Below are 16,033 nucleotides of genomic sequence, written 5' to 3'. Positions count from 1 at the left end.
ATGGAATAATAAAAATTATAGATACATTGGAGTCGTATCAGCCCCCTTTTGGGGAACCGACATGCGAGATCGACCTATCCTTTTTGTCTTTCCTTTTCTTTCTTTCTGTGCCCTTTCTTCTTATTTTCCTTCCTTGACCTTATGGTCAACCATTACATCTTTTGCCCTTGATATCAATGAAAATCATGCCAACACTTTAACGGATCTTTAAATGGAACAATTGTTGAACTTGCATATACATAAACATGTTTGAGTTGGTTTGAATCCAAGAACAGGGGAGAGCAAACGCCCACCCCGCACACGGTGGCGAGGACCATTTGGATTCCACTCTTTTTATTTAACAGATCTGAACAAGGGAAATGTGCACAATTAGGGACACATGTGCTCGTTCCAGGTTGAACCTGGATCCCGTGGCTACTCCTCCTGATGGCATGGCCTGGCCATGCCTCGTCTTCACTTGGCCTAGCTATGGTGGTGCTGGTGTCGACGGATCTGGGCTTCCCCTACCCCAATCTGGCTCGTAGTAGTTGGAGGCGGCTCGGGTGCGTCCAACGACGTTGGCATTGGTGGTGTCGTAGGTGGTGGAGAGTTCGGTGATGCTTGGTGCCACCTTCTGTTCAGTGACCGGTGCAACTCTCCTTCCCGCGGCGGTGGTTCAGTCCAACGACTTGATTTCCACACCTTTGTATTATGATCTGGTGGCTTCGGGGTTGTTCAGTCATAGGCCGGGGAGAAATCCATGCTCGGCTGTCGATGCTGACAGTGGTGCCACCAAGGCGTTGCCAGGGTCTTTCTCCATGCCCTCTTCAAGCACCGAAGGAAATCTTAGGTCCAATTCATCAGATTGGAAGGCGGCGGCATGACGACGTCGTCCCATCATGGAGGTGTTGTCTTGGTTGCTCACAGCATGCTCAGTGTTAAATTTGGAGATGTTGGGCCTCATGTTTGCTTTGGGTTGCTTCTAAGGCATGCGCATCTGGGGCACAATGTGCATTCGTGAGACAAAGTGGAGCACACCCGCCGGATCAAGCATCATCCAAGTGATCAGACACTGAGTATCGGCCAATGGGCCAGGGACGCATCCACAACATCAGGTAGTTGGCCTAGCACGCTACGCACAACGCATAGAGACTCTGATGGGTACGCACGCCGCCCATAACATCCTTCCGTCGCATGTTCCGATGTTCATGGCAATCTCTATTCCCTAACCCCCGACGTGAGTCGCAGGCTTGCAGCCTCGCAGGTCGCGACACTCTCATGCCACGAACTCATTCACTCTCCGGCCTTGAGGAGACTAGGTGGTGGACGCACACATCCACTGACGTATATTGCCATCTCATCAAGCGCCTCATGTGAGACAGTCCATGTCCTGACACGTCATTACCACCCGATCAGCCTACTCGGACATCGATCCAAGGTATACCATATACCAATATACCATTTCATATCCCTCACATGTATATTGCTAATTAAGTAATTTACCTTCTCATACATCTGCATAGCTTGCACTATTTATCCTTTGATTGATGCTTTAAAAAAATCAACATTGGATTTTATCATGTCGTCAAGAAAGTATGCATAGAGGAAAAAAAAGTATGCATAGAGAAAAAAATAAATAAACAATGTGTGGATGGCTTGATATGATCGCAGAGAGGAGCTATTAACAAATATGTACGGAGGAAAAAATGTTGGATGAGATTGAAGATCGACCCCATCATAAGTGAATTTCCATCCAGGAATTTCAGAAGAAAATTTGAAGATATTAATGTTTAAATTATGATAAATATTGGTTTGCACCTATTTGCTGTTTATCAGTAACATTATATAATATATACGTATACAAACTATTTTAGGCCTCAGAATTTCAGGACTGGCCCGGGTGGAGGCCCACACGGCTTGGCCGATGGCGAGGCAGTTGCTGGCGAGCTTGGCGAGCTCGGAGTCGTACTTGGACATGAGCCGCGGGAGCTCCTCGCGGTCCTCGAAGCCCTGGTCGCACGTGTCTACGTCGGTGCGGCAGGTGTCGAGCATGGTGCCGGTGGTGTCCTTGTCGGTGGCGGCTATGGCCTTCGCTGCGTGGTCGAGACTGTAGGGGATGTCGTCATACGAGTCGGCGCAGTCGCGGAGCGGGCCCACCGCTAGCTTCGGCGTCTTGGGGTCGGCGATGAGCGCTTCCGCCGCCTTCTTGGCCTCCGCCGCCTTGGCGCGCACCGCGGCCATGGCCATCTCCAGCACGCCGGGCCCGTCCAGCTTCTTCCCTGCGGGCGGGGGCTGCTTGCCGATGGCAGCGAGGCACACGTCTGGGTAGTCCGTTTTGGCGCACAGGGCCTTCACGATGTCGCCGCCGGGGGCGACCGGCGTGGCCTTCGGCGACGTCGGCTTCGATTGCGGCGGCGTCGGCTTGGCCGGCGAAGGGAGAGGGCCGACCTTGCCGCCCGCGCCGGGCTTGCGCGGCACGCAGATGCCGCCGGCCGGCGGTGCCGCCGCTGCGGAGAGAAGGAGGATGACGAGGCAGGCGACGAGCGGTGGCCTCATGGCGTGCGCGCGTGCGGAAGGAAGGAAGGGATTGAAATGGAAGTTAGAATTAGGTAGGCGCGGGTTAATAGAGAGGCGGACGATTAATTGGTGTAGTTATTCGTTGGTCTCTAAATTTGTTCGAACGCGGAGGGAAAGGAGGGGATTGGCTGGCTGCGTTTCCCCGGAAAAAATGGGGCCAATGATGGCCAGTGGCAAGCAACCGCCATTTTTGGGGTGGAGCATAATCACGTGGTGGCTGACAATTTTTTTCTGGCATTTTCGTGTCTTTTTTTAACACGGCATTTCCGTGTCTTTGATATGGATGGGAAAAACAGGAAATGTTTCTATAATGATGATGGTGCACATAAGGTCGGGCATCTCCTTCAGTTTATGCGCGGCTAACGGGGAGAGCGTTGAGGTCATCTGCCAGAGACTACGCATGGGCTGTGGCGATGGTACGCATCACATCTATGAATCTTTTTTAAGTTTATGCGGGGCTAACAGAAATAGCGTTGAGGCCATCTGCCGATTGTGTGAGCATGGGCATGGGTCCGTGCAGTTGGTGGTCGGTTTGATTCCTCGCACATAGGATGTGACGATGTTATGTATCACGTCTGCGAAATTTCATCGCCTAAAAGAATCGGCCTCCTGGATTTCTCTATTTTGCCTTGGGCAAATGCCACCGCGGTGAAAGGTTGGTGGACTGATACAGTGAACAATACAAGACCGCACTGGAAAGCTCTCACTTCGCTGATTATGTTGGTATCTTGGGAGATTTGGAAGGAACACAATGCGAGAGTTTTCCGTAACACCGCCGCACCCACCATGTTAATTGTCGAGAGGATCAAGGAAGAGGCCCATCTTTGGGCTCTAGCGGGTGCGAAATACTTGAGTAATGTAATGCCTCGAGAGTAGTTGTTTTCTTCCCCGTGTTGCGGGCATAAGTGTAAACCTTCTTTCTTAATCAATGAAAGTGGTAAGTTGGTGGTCGGTTTGATTCCTCGCACATAGGATGTGACGATGATACGTATCACGTCTGCGAAATTTCATCGTCCAAAAAAGCTTGTCCCCCAAATGGATGTATCTAGCATCAAGTTAGTGCTAGATACATCCATTTAACGGACAAGCTTGGGACAAGTTTTTTCAGACGGAGGAAGTATCATTTTCTCTCCAATTGACACTGCCTTTTTGGCCATTGTTGGTGCCCGGTGCACACTGATGTCACCGCCCCCGTCCCTCCCAACTCCTCATGTGGCTTGTCCTAGTCCTATCGCAACTTCCCAGCCAGGATTGCACTTGCTTCCACACGTGTCACCCCCATCATCCCTTTTAACCCGCTTCACCTAAGCAGAAGAGAGGCCCAAGCCTGTCGAGACACCACACACCGAACCACCGGATGTTGCAAGGTCTACTGTTGTTGATCATGCAAAGGACAAGTGACCTTGTGAGGAAGGCCACATCGAGTTGCCACCCAAAGAGTCGAGTGATGAGCGGGATGTGCTCCATGCTCAAGGAACGTGAGAGGAGCTCGACATAGGATTGAAGCGCCTCTTCCTCGATCACCTCTCCGTCGTGGGTGATCCACCAACCCAAATTGCTCCATGAGTGCCCTATGTTGGCGTGTGGTCGGAGTCCCCGATGAAAACCTACCATTGATCCTCTTATTACGACGCACATGTACCGACCGCTTGTGCGGACCCCTGACAGTCGGCCTTGGGTGGACTAGGCTGATGGGCTTATGGCCAAGGCCACGGAAACGAGAAATGGCTATCGGACCACCCTGTGCAGTTGGCGTCGAGCTGGGCCATGGATGTCGACTGCGTGCATGCCAAGCCCACAAGAGTTGGCTCAAGCGATACGTTGTGTTTGTTTCATGATAGACCGGGTGTGCTTGTATCAGCTTGACATTAATATGTTGACCTTTATAACGAAAACAAGCACATTACCAGTTTGAAGTTATACCAGAAAATGTGGTTCCGCATAATGCATTTCTATGAATGTGAGCTTCGAAATGTTGTTTCAACTAGCAGGGTGGACAGTGCGGCGCATGCCGCGCCCGTGTTGTAGCCCGTAGTTGTCTAGGTGCTGCTTAAATAGTGTATTGGGCAATTTATTTGAGATAGGCAACTTTATATAACCGAAGTTACACAAAAGCAGAGCCAATATTCAAAGTAATTTTTTTTCTGTCCTACTGCTCCCCCTGTTTTAAAATAATTAAAGTTTCAGGATTATCATAAGTGATTTTTTTAAAATTTGACCAAGTCTGTAAAATCATCCACAAAGATCTACAATATTAAATATACATAACATGAAAATATATTTCATAATGGATCTAATAAAATAATTTTGGCTTTGTAGGTGTGGACATATTTTTATATAGACTTTTTTGCAGGGGATTTTGTTACAGGCTTGGTCAAACTTAATAAAATCCGACTTAGGAAAATCCTAGAATTTCAATTATTTTGAAATGGAGAAGGTAATTGGATGAACTCAGTAGTTTAAATCATCTCTTTCTGCATGATCATATTTGCGGTCTTGAAAAAAATCTCGATGAGTGTGAAGCTACACTGCCTGGCTTTAACGTCAGATCTGGTTTGGCAAAAACTAACCGAAAATATGTTCACTTAGTGTTGGATTGGTAAATCACTGGTTGGAGGTCGTTTTCGCAATTTTCAAGATTTGCCAATATAATACTCCATATTTATCAGATTTCACCTAAAAGCATGTTACCTGTTAACTATTTATGTGGCATTTACCCTTTTTTAAAATGCCATGAACAAAGAAACACATATTTTTCTTATAAAAAGCTAGAGAACACATAAAACATATAATCACCATGATATGATTTTTTTTAAATGACAGGCTACTTTATAAAAAATGCCATGCTAATTTTTAAATAATTGGTACGATTAAAAAAAAGTGTAATGTGTTCTGGCGGCCAGAATAGATGGGGAGGCACGTTACGACCGCTGCAGGCATGGGAGGAGATGGCCTGCCGTGGACGGAGATGGGCGAGATGGAAGGCCTACGCCGGCCAGAGAGATCCGACGGCGGCCGTCCAGGTCAGGGATGGAGAGGAGGAACGCTGCAGGAGGGAAAGGGGCGGCTGCCGAGGGAGCTTGAAGGTGAGCCGCCGCTGGAGAGATGAGGAGGGCCGGGAGTCAGATGCATATACGCGCTGCCGTCGCCTACTGAAGCTTTTGGTCGCGTGGGGACGGAGCCAGGTCTCTCGCGGGGCTTCTGTCTCCAATCGTTTTCTTTTGCGGGAGTTGGCCGATTCAGCCGAAATTGGAGGCAGAGAGGTCTGTATCGAGGAAGGGTTGTGCGCGTGAGAACGATTTCAGTCTGTATTGGACCCGATTCAGCCCGGACATTTCAGTGGGCATCCAAACGGCTGAATTGATACCTAGCTAATACCAAATCCAATTCAGATGGGTCAATACAGACATCCAAACGCAGTGTAATTGTTTTTGTATGAATTCTGCGATGGATATGTTTCACTGTGAAAAGGGCCATGTTTTGGAGAACACTTTTTTTTCGCCAAGGACCAGAAACAAAATGCCATGTTGTAAAGTTTTTTTCTTTATTTGGTCCATTGTGCAAAAACTGAGAAAAAAAGCCACGTCGGTGTTTTTTCTTTTAAAATTTTCATGCCAATAAAACTAAAATTGCCATCCCCTTAATAATAAAAACTGTCATCTTCTTGATAATAAAAATGTCATGACAACAATAATAAAAATGCCATGCTCTCAATAATAAAACTGCCAACATGTTAACAATAAAACTCACGTCCTCCTAATAACAAAAAATATTTTATTAATAATAAAAATGCCATGTTCTTAGTCATAAAACCGTCATCCTCTGACAATAAAAAATTCCATGTTACTAATAATGAAAATGTCATGCTCTTAATAATAAAACTGCCATCCTCTTAATAATAAAAATACCATGTTACTAATTATTAAAAGACCATGCTCTTAATATTTATTTGTTGCCATGGCCATGGGGGCATTACAAAAGACCTAGAAATTGACATGCTACATATAATAAGAATGCACATGTCAAGTTTACAAAAAATCCCTCTAAAAAAGGATTTTGTTCAATTAATAATGGGAAAGATTTTGGATTCTTGGATTGTTTTTTCAAACGAAAAATTAAATTAAAAAGGAATTTAACTTCAAAAGTTACATAAAAAAGCTTTAATTACATGTGTGCACAAAACCTGCTTCAGCCCCCCAGTGCATACATTTTTTGGAAGAAAAATAAGCGATCGTTCGCCAGGAAACGTTTCGCTCCAGCTGATGTATACCTTGCTTTCCAACGTATGTGGCTGCTTGAAATAGATGTTTTGTAAAGCAGCAAACTCAAGTGAATCATGTAAAAAAAACTTTTTTTTCGAACACGCAAAAGCTTTGCGCGTCGATGTATTAGAAGAAGAGAAATAAAAGTACAGAGAGTATGGCGGCTTGCCGCGGTTACAATCATCCCCACGGTAGCATATGGTGGGCAACCATTAACACCATGGGGCACGCAACAACGCCCTACATGCTAGAAGGTCCTACCTCCAGAAGTCCAACAACCCCCTCGCACCATAAGGTTTCCATAGCTCAACCTCATCACTGATGCGGCGATAAAGCTCTCTAGCAACGACCGCTGACCGTTCGAAGACACGACTATGACGCTCCTTCCATAGCATCCAGACGATGAGGAGGGCAAGCGAATCAAACCCCTTCCTCTGCTCCTTCGGGATCATCGCACAACTGGCTGGCCACCACTCTATGAGAATTGCATCCATGGTGGGCACCAACTGGCCGAGGCCGCACCGTGCAAGGGCAGAGTGCCACTCCTCCCTGGCAAACACACAACCCAGTGCCAGGTGATCTGCAGTCTCAGCCTCCTGCTCGCATAATGGGCACATGACGTGGGACTGGAGGCCGTGTCGAAGGCGTCTGTCTGCCGTCCAAATCCAACGCCTCATCGCTAGCCAGAAGTGAAGCTTGCACTTGGCCGGGGCCCAAGTCTTCCAAAGGGCCCGACCGCATGGGAGCCTCTCGAGGCTAGCAAAGAACACCTGGTAAGCTGAGCTCACAGAATATACCTCAGTCGGCGTCCACTTCCAGATTATGCGATCCGGAATCTCAGGGAGTAGGTGCACCTCAAGAAGCAAGTCCGTGAGCATCAAGAATTGAGTTAGCATTCTAACCGTCAACACCACTGTGATGTCCCTGATCCAAGCGCGGTGCGCCAAGGCCTCATGAACCGTTCGCGTGCGCCGCGCACCATCGTTCACCGCTAGGAATAGCTCTGGGGCCTCAAACTGAATGGAACGCCCGTGGAGCCAAAAATCCGTCCAAAAAAGAGCATTTCTACCATCCCAACATCACCTTGATGGACGAGTCAAAAATAGCGTGCACCTCAGGCTCCACGGCCGGCTGCAGGCCCGACCAACAACAATCAGATGTGCGTTGCATCCATAGCCAACATGCCCGAAACGCATAGCCTAATAGCTTGAGGTTCAGGGCGCCCAAAACACCATACTCGAACGGCTTGCACACTTGCTCCCAAGCCACCAGACAATGGCCACCGCTGACGACGTGGGTCCCCTTTCAAAAGAAGGCACGAATCCTCTTCTCAAACCCATCGATCAGCCATACGGGCAGCTGCATCGTGATAGAGTGATACACGGGGATGGATGTGAGGACCGACTTGACTAGCACGAGGCGACCAACCGCGGTGATCCAACGAGCAATCCATGGCAGTAGTCGATTGCATACTCTGTCCAATAAAGGTTGAAGGCACACCCTTCGACTCTCGTAAAAAAAAACTCAAGTGAACCAAGTAATGTTAGGCTAATAATTATTGCAAACACTTGGTGTACTCTCCCCGGAAAAGAAAACTTGGTGTACTGCTCCGCAGAAAGCAAAAAACAATCGATTCGCAAATTTAGACTTCGGATATGAAAGTGGAACCTCTGTTTGTTTCCGGCAAGCGGTTGTAATATACAGAACTCATATATCCAGTCTGAATCTTAACACCGACCGACAAAAGAAGCATGGCTGACACTAATTTCAGAAATCGCCATTGCTCTGCGGAAAGAACACAACATCAAACACTTGAGGCATCTAAGTTGCCAAAAAAGCTGAGGATTTTAGCTAACTGTCAGAATTTGAGACACAAACACTCCACATTCACGGAGAAGCTCACAAAATAGAGTTGAACTAAATATGGAAGTTCCTGAAGGTGTGAACAAAATTTCCCAAAAGAATGAGAATATATTTTGGTGCTGCCCAGGCTCGAACTGGAGACCTTTAGTGTGTAAGACTAACGTGATGACCAACTACACCACAGCACCATCTTGACAAATTCTTAACCCGCCTGATTAACACAGAAGACTAAACATTGTTTAGGCCAACCATTCCATCGTCGTGCAACCGCATGTTTCAGTACGAGAGAGAAAGAGTCTCCTCCCACTCCACTCCCATTGGAATGCAAACACGTACACATGCCGTACGTGTCATACTAATTACCCTAATGTGCACGTGTACAAGTGTACAGAAATTGACAATCTTTGTCAAGATTGGTGCTAACAGCGTGCAGGTGGGAGGCTGGCGAGATTTGTTCCGGGCTCCATTCACCAAATGTCCAAATCCCATCCCTAAGGCGTGAACCAATGTTTGATTACCACCCTCTGCGGATGCTGGTCACTTTTTGATGGATGGCAAAGCCACAACGGCTCATAATGGTTGCCGTGCGGGATTGCGCCCGCTTCCGTGGCATCTGAACCTGAACAACGGCTGCGGACAGCTAAACCCCGGGGAAGGAAACACTCCTGCCTTTAGGCTGTCCCGCCGGTAGCCTCACACAAGAGCGTTGGGCTTTGACATTGCCAGCAGAGAAGGTTCTTCTTCTCTTTGGCCAGCGCCGGAACGACAGAGCTTCTGTGCGACGTGGAAGGACGTCTGAACCGGCGGCGGTGATCAGGGTTCGGGGTTCCCCCTGTTTCGGTTCCACCCCCCCTCTCTCCAAACTATCTCCTACGTTCTTCCTAATGATAACAAGATTATAATAGCATCAATTGCAGTGCATAGTCCCAATGCTCATATGTGTGAAAAAGGGTCAACATTTTCAAAAACAAAACCAAAACAATTTTTCGTCTTCTCCAACACGCATACAAATGAGCGTCATCTTGTATTAGAGAGAAAGGGTCAAGATGACGCCAGATACAAACAAAGGCCAAAGGGCCATAATAAACAGACAACGAAAGCCCTCGAGGCTACCTTTAACAAAGAAAACTCAGAGAAAGGAAATAAAAACAGCCAACAGCGGATCCCTGATGGTGATGCATCAAATTACTTCTCTCAGCTAGCTATTGTCAACATTATGGCTTCAGAGAAAATGGCATTAGAAGTCAAGGTATGCATCACTCATCAGTTCCAACTTCCAAAGACGAATACCATAAAGCCCTTCTTTCAAGTTAAGAACACACAGAACAATTTATACCATCTCTGAAGAGTTTATCTGTATTCGATGTCAGAGTGACCAAGCCAAACAGCATCAAAATGGTGGCAATGAAACAAAAAAACTGGGTCCAGAGTTGGCTCTGATCGTCAGAGAGGTTTGCTATACAATAGTCTACTTGATGACCTCGAAAAATAGAACTTCAGGCTGGAGCTTGCAGTCCTTGAAACGTTCTAGCAAATGCTCCCAACTATCTTCTCTCTGCATGCAGGAAGTTCACATCAACAAATCAGCAAGTTAAGAATAAAATGGCTACAAGAAAGAATACAGGGCCTTGATCAACACCCAGGAGTCACGAGTAACTTACCTCGACAGTCTCGAAGCCATATATGACCCACTTGTCCTCGTCGCGAGCAAAGCAGACGTAGCGGTCATCAGCATAGCAGATCTGCAAGAGTTTGGATTGCAAGCTAGCATAAGATGGATGCTAAATTGCACTGCGTTTGCAAGGAGTGACTATGCTTGCATATGTAAGCAGGCAAATTAAGTAACCAGAGCATTAAACCAACCTTGCAATAGGCCTGCACTAATACTCAAAGCAACAGAAGAGTAAACAGAGACAGAGAGATAGGAAGTGTGCATATAAAAGGTTACTCCAGCAGATGTTCTGCAACCACTCCATGTGATTTGATGAGGCCATTTCCTATTCGCTTTAAAGGGAAGGAAAATAATGCAAAACATACTTGTGAGAGCAGCAGACTTTAAAAGGTCTAACCAGTTTACCTACATATGATACTTCTTCAACCGTTCAATCAATGGAACGTTTATAAAAGGAACTCAGCGACATAAGGATCACACAGGCTATTGATTCTTGCTGAAATTCTTCTGCCGAGTCTTCTAAATATCTTGATATAAGTGAAGTAGGCAGGAAAAAATATGCCACAGATAGGACCATTCAAAAACTTGCAAATATCTCTCCAACTCCAAGTACGAACCAACTCAGATATGATGTATCATAGTTTAAACCTTATATCCACTTCTTTATAAATAGCAGCAAAATGCCTTGTCAATGTAACCTAGGCAATTTGAACCAGGTGACAACGCCATTTAACCATGATCCGTTTTGTTCCACAAAATAAGAACCTTGCTTCAGTCTTAGAACAATACCAACTTGGCCTCCGGTAGCAGTCAAGGAACAGTAAACAATTAGCAACACAACTTATAAAAGGTCATGAACGTCAACCAATACAAATAGCTCATTGCTTTTTATCATTTCAGGATTACCTTAACATGAGAATTAAATGATAAAAGTATTTGTTCAGCTCCATTGACAATTCAATTTAGGAAAATAGAATAGTTTGCTGTGCACGTACCATGGAGGTGACAGCATACATAGCTGCAGGATGAGCACTCCTGCAAAAGAACTCAGTGTCAAGGGGAGACGTGATGCCAGCCAGAACTTCAGATAGTGCGTCCTGGCTTTCACTGCCACCCAGCCAGTTCAAAACTGCCGACATGATGAATATTTATTGGTGTAAACTACTGCAAGCTATGATGTATGAATAAAATAAAAGCCAACTTATAATTTGAGACAAGTAGCGTTACCTATTGTAAAGAAGTGTGGTGTGTTTGAAAGAAAGAGATCAAAATTATGCAGACTTCCACAATGGTCGCATTTGTTGTCCTCGCGAAACTGTTCATCCAATAGGACCGGAAGCTCTGCAAAGGACTTGATCTGTACAAGGACAATTAAAACCTCTAGTCAATATTTCCTACTTTCTAGAATACTCTTGCGTCAATATCCACCTATACAATGTTGGCTAGGCAGATAACTATTGCATACAGCATACCTTTGATGTTTTAGGTGAACCGGCATCGAGTTTATGGAAAAGTGTGGTATGCAGGTATTCACCGGAAGACTTCCCACAGCTACAGCTGATTTGAGCATCGAATTTGATCCCAAAAAGATAATGTGTTGGGCATATGCAATCTCCGCACGTGATTCGGTTCACTACATGTCTCTCGGTCTCCTTGTTTTCTCTAAAACGCGAACAAGTTTCTGACATATGCAATTCAATGAGAATTGTGGCCGCAATCTCAGAAGCAAAAGTTTTCCCAACCTGCGGAATATATTCACCAGGAATTCAGGATTACTAATTGCATGCATGATCATATAGGACAGACTCAGAATACAGTTTTTTTAGGTCAATACTTTACACACAACGTAAAAGAAACACAACAGCGATGGAAAATACAACAGAGCTTACAATAACAACATACTCCCTCCCTAAAGAAATATAAGAGCGTTTAGATCACTACTTTAGTGATCTATAAATGCTCTTATATTTCTTTACGGAGGGAGTACCTAAATTCGCCCATTCTAGTGCAATATACTTGGTATAAATATTCAGCATGCATAAATATACAGTAAATAATAATAAAAAACAATTAATTCTGGCATGAACTAGGACTGTTTCCCTCTGTGGAGTGTAAGATACCACATCTATGTTTTGTTCAAAACAGTTGCAGACCTCCAAAATGACCACAAAGTAAGAAATGAACACATGCAAATAAAATAAATTGAAGGTAGCATCAGCACTGAACTGGATTACATACTCTGCTTTCACGTTGTAATCTAATTTCAATTATTTTTTGTTTAAACGGTCTTGCAAATATATGCAATGGTGATTAAGGTCTAACCTTTTCATAAAAAGTGCTGCAATCTACAACTCTGCAGAGAAGAGTCTTCATGCAAGTCAGTACAACATCGCTTAAGTGGTGGTCGTTTTTCTCCCAAGAAGAGAAGATTTCATAAAATTGCTGTGCAATGCAGGGATTTTCAACTGACGGGATCCATACAAGTGGCCCCATCAGAAGTTTATCTCTGAAATGCCTCAGATTGCACAATGACTGCACACATACAAAGGAAATTATAGGCTGGTTTTTCAGATTGCCCAATGACAGGAAGACATACATAGGAAATTATAGGCTGGTTGTTAAAAGATCACATGACCAGATGCGAGTGTCTCTTGTTCAGCATTGTTCTTGTTGGAAATAGTAAGGCTTTGTTGAGAACTGGAGGTGCTTGCCATTTCCTTGACAGATTGGCCAGAAATTCCTGTATTATGAAATTGTAAGAAGTATTAGTGACATAACAGAGCATATTTTATATTGTAAAACTGAGAGCATGCAACAACGTATTTGTTAATTCAAAAAAGTATTTTCCAAGAGGTTAGACTGAATGGAAGTTTTCCTTTGGAACTGAGTGCAAAGTGGCCTATAGGAAAAGAGGACATCCTAAGGATTCAAATCCTACATACCAGATAACTTCTAATAGAATATTACGCTGTAAAAAACCTCTAATATAGTAGTAGTACTCAAAATTCCCAAGGATGGAAATCCTAATAAACTACATAGAAATTCCTCTGAATCAAGGAGGCATAAAACAAGCAGACTAGGCAATGCCAGGTTTATATCGTTGACGTTTAACTTAATTATTTGCTATGACAGCAGAAGAACAAAAAGCTCCTAGAACAGTCAATGTGACATGAGTTAACACAAATTCATTGGGCAGCAGGAATTTTACCGCATATAATATCAATATTGGCACCAGCAAATCCAATACGCCTAGTACCAGGATGATTTAGATAAAAAGGAATCCGTTTCTTCAATTCTATCTGCAAAGATGGTTATCAGTTAGCACACAATATGGGCAGTTGAGCCAACAAATGGGCATATATAACTATAAAAACTAATCGCTGCAGATGTTAACAGACCCATTGGTATGATCTCGCAAGGGGAAGAATGATTTCACGATAATCCACAACAGTAACTTGAAGAAACTTTAGCCACAATTTGTCTATTCCAGAACAGCACTCCTGAAACTGCAATCAACAAGCAAGCCAATCATTAGTGTGATAAACATCACTATCAGCAGAACAGTGAACTAAGGAGGAATGCTAAATTGAAACCATGCCATATGTAGAAGTGCTAGACCTCAGTGCTAAGTGTATCTTTAGGCAACATCCTCAGCTTCTCCCTGATGCTCCCAAGGATCTCAGATCCTTCTCTGCATTTCCTTTGTCGCATTTCAGCGAAGGGCTCTGCCTGTATTCCAACAGATGGTGAAAGCAGCAAGGATTCAAACATATCCTGCACCCTTGGTAAAAGGAAGGTGTCAGACTGGCGGCTGAGAGTTATCCCAACCAACGAGTGATCATCCTGTGATGAATTCTCATAATATTCTGGATCTATAAGTGACTGCAGCTTCCCCCAGAGCTCATCTCGGTGCTTGCTGCACGTGTGTTGCCAGAGCGAACTAGTGTCCGAGAACTTCTTGCCATCACAACGGGAATTGAGGCAAATCCAGAAACTCCATGACTCCTGATTCTTGAGAAAGCGCGTTGCATCAGATATGGTCTTTGCTGCCGACTTGTCGATTCCATCATAGTGCGCCTGCAGCGTGTCAACCGTCACTGATACGACGCGTTGGCCCTGCAGTGCATTCTTCATAGAGGACCAGTATAATGCAGTGCAGCCACAACTATGATCTGCTTGAGCAAGACACGGAGCTGCTTCTTGACATAAGATACTCTGGCATCAGAATCTGCCCCAAGAGCAGCCATGGGAGGTATGTCATCCCACTTGGGGTCATTCGGCGTCTCGATGCGAACTGCCCGGCGGCACTCTCTCTCCGCAGCATCAAAGTTATCCAGGACGAACAAGAGCTTGGCGTGGAACAAGGCAACCATGAGCGAGTGGTCGAAGTTTTCTACCGCTTGAGACACGGTGGTGAGCGCGCGGCGCAGAAGCTGCTTCTTGTCCATTGCCGGATCGAGGGCACGGACTGGTGCCAAGTCGATGTACGCGCGGAGTAGCTGGGCGCGCGGCGAGTAGGGGTAGGTCTCGGCGAGAAGCTTTGCACGGTCCCGTGCTTCATCGGCGGCAGGCCCGCCGAGATTGCTGGCGTCCAGCAACTTGGCGGCCTCCAATGGCAGAATCCTGTGGTTGATTCTTTCCGCGAAGCGCTCCATCGAGATGCTGGCGCTCTTCACGGCATCGCGCCTTCTCTCCTTGCTGCTCGAGTCCCCGCTCATGTCGTACACCACGTTGTACAGCGCCGGGTCGGCTTGGTCGTTGTTCGCGGCCGTGTCGAGCATGCGGAGAAACTCCTTCTGCGCGTCCTCGAAGTGACGGCAGTCGGCGAGCGCGTCGGCGTGGTCGGTGTTGGTAACGACGCAGCCGGGGGCGAGCCGCGCAGCGGCGGAGAAGGCGTCGAGGGTGGCGTGGCGGTGGTACTTCTCCAGCGCGGACGCGTTCTCGTCGTCGTCTTCGTCGTCGCTGTGGGCGCCCCTGTCGTTCCGCGCGACGAGGAAGGCGTGGCGGTGGATCAAGCCAGCGAGGTTGAGGGCGACCGCGGAGCCCGGGTGCACGGCGGCGAGCACTACGGCGCGGGCCACCGCAGCCTCGTGCTGGCCGTCGTAGTGGAGGTTTAGAACCTCCCGGGCCTCGTTGCGGATGGATGCGGCCTCCGCAGCCTCGTGGTTCGCCATCGCCGGGGCGCTCGGAGAAGTTGCCCGGCTGGCGTGGAAACCCGGGAAGATGCGCGCGAGGTGTTCGCGGAATTGCCTCGCGAAGAGACCGGAAGGAAACGGGGGAGGAGGAGTAGAGGAAGGGCGGCAATGGAGGAGGGGGGGGGGGGGGGGGGGGGGGGAGTTGGTCGGACGAGAAGGAGCCTACGCCCTCGTCAATGCGGAAACGCCACAGGCGGTCGCATACGGGGCAGTAGAACAACATGTAGTTTGCAGCGGCCGGGCACGGCGGCGCTGCTGGCCGCATGGTCGCCGGTTGTTGATTCTGGCTTAGGGAGCGGGTTGCGCGGCCGTGGGCTTGAGGCCTAGGGTTTCGGTGGAGGTGGAGGGGGCGAGTTGCGGGCGGAAACGGGAGGGGAGGTGGAATGCGGGAGCGACGAGGGGGTGGTTTTGGGTTGGTGAGGCGGGGTGGGGAGGACCGGAGGAGGAGGAGGAGGTATTTATATTCAGCGTGGGGAGGAAGACGG

General features: G+C 46.9%; 1 long non-coding RNA gene and 1 other non-coding gene across 2 annotated transcripts; both read right to left on the bottom strand.

Moving 5' to 3' along the window:
* Nucleotides 1-8,795: 8,795 nt before the first annotated feature.
* TRNAV-UAC (transfer RNA valine (anticodon UAC)) lies at nucleotides 8,796-8,869 on the bottom strand. Its single transcript has one exon. It is a non-coding gene; the product is annotated as a tRNA-Val (tRNA).
* Nucleotides 8,870-10,015: 1,146 nt separating this feature from the next.
* On the bottom strand, nucleotides 10,016-11,712 carry LOC123115821 (uncharacterized). Its single transcript, XR_006456757.1, has 3 exons — nucleotides 11,581-11,712; nucleotides 10,343-11,482; nucleotides 10,016-10,236 (listed from the first exon to the last, which is right to left on the bottom strand). It is a non-coding gene; the product is annotated as an uncharacterized lncRNA (long non-coding RNA).
* Between the last annotated feature and the right edge of the window lie 4,321 nt (nucleotides 11,713-16,033).

This window comes from Triticum aestivum, chromosome 5B (assembly GCF_018294505.1).
Source record: "Triticum aestivum cultivar Chinese Spring chromosome 5B, IWGSC CS RefSeq v2.1, whole genome shotgun sequence".
Taxonomy (NCBI): domain Eukaryota; kingdom Viridiplantae; phylum Streptophyta; class Magnoliopsida; order Poales; family Poaceae; genus Triticum; species Triticum aestivum.
Note: the sequence above shows the minus strand (reverse complement) of the source record. Positions and strands in the feature narration are given on the sequence as shown.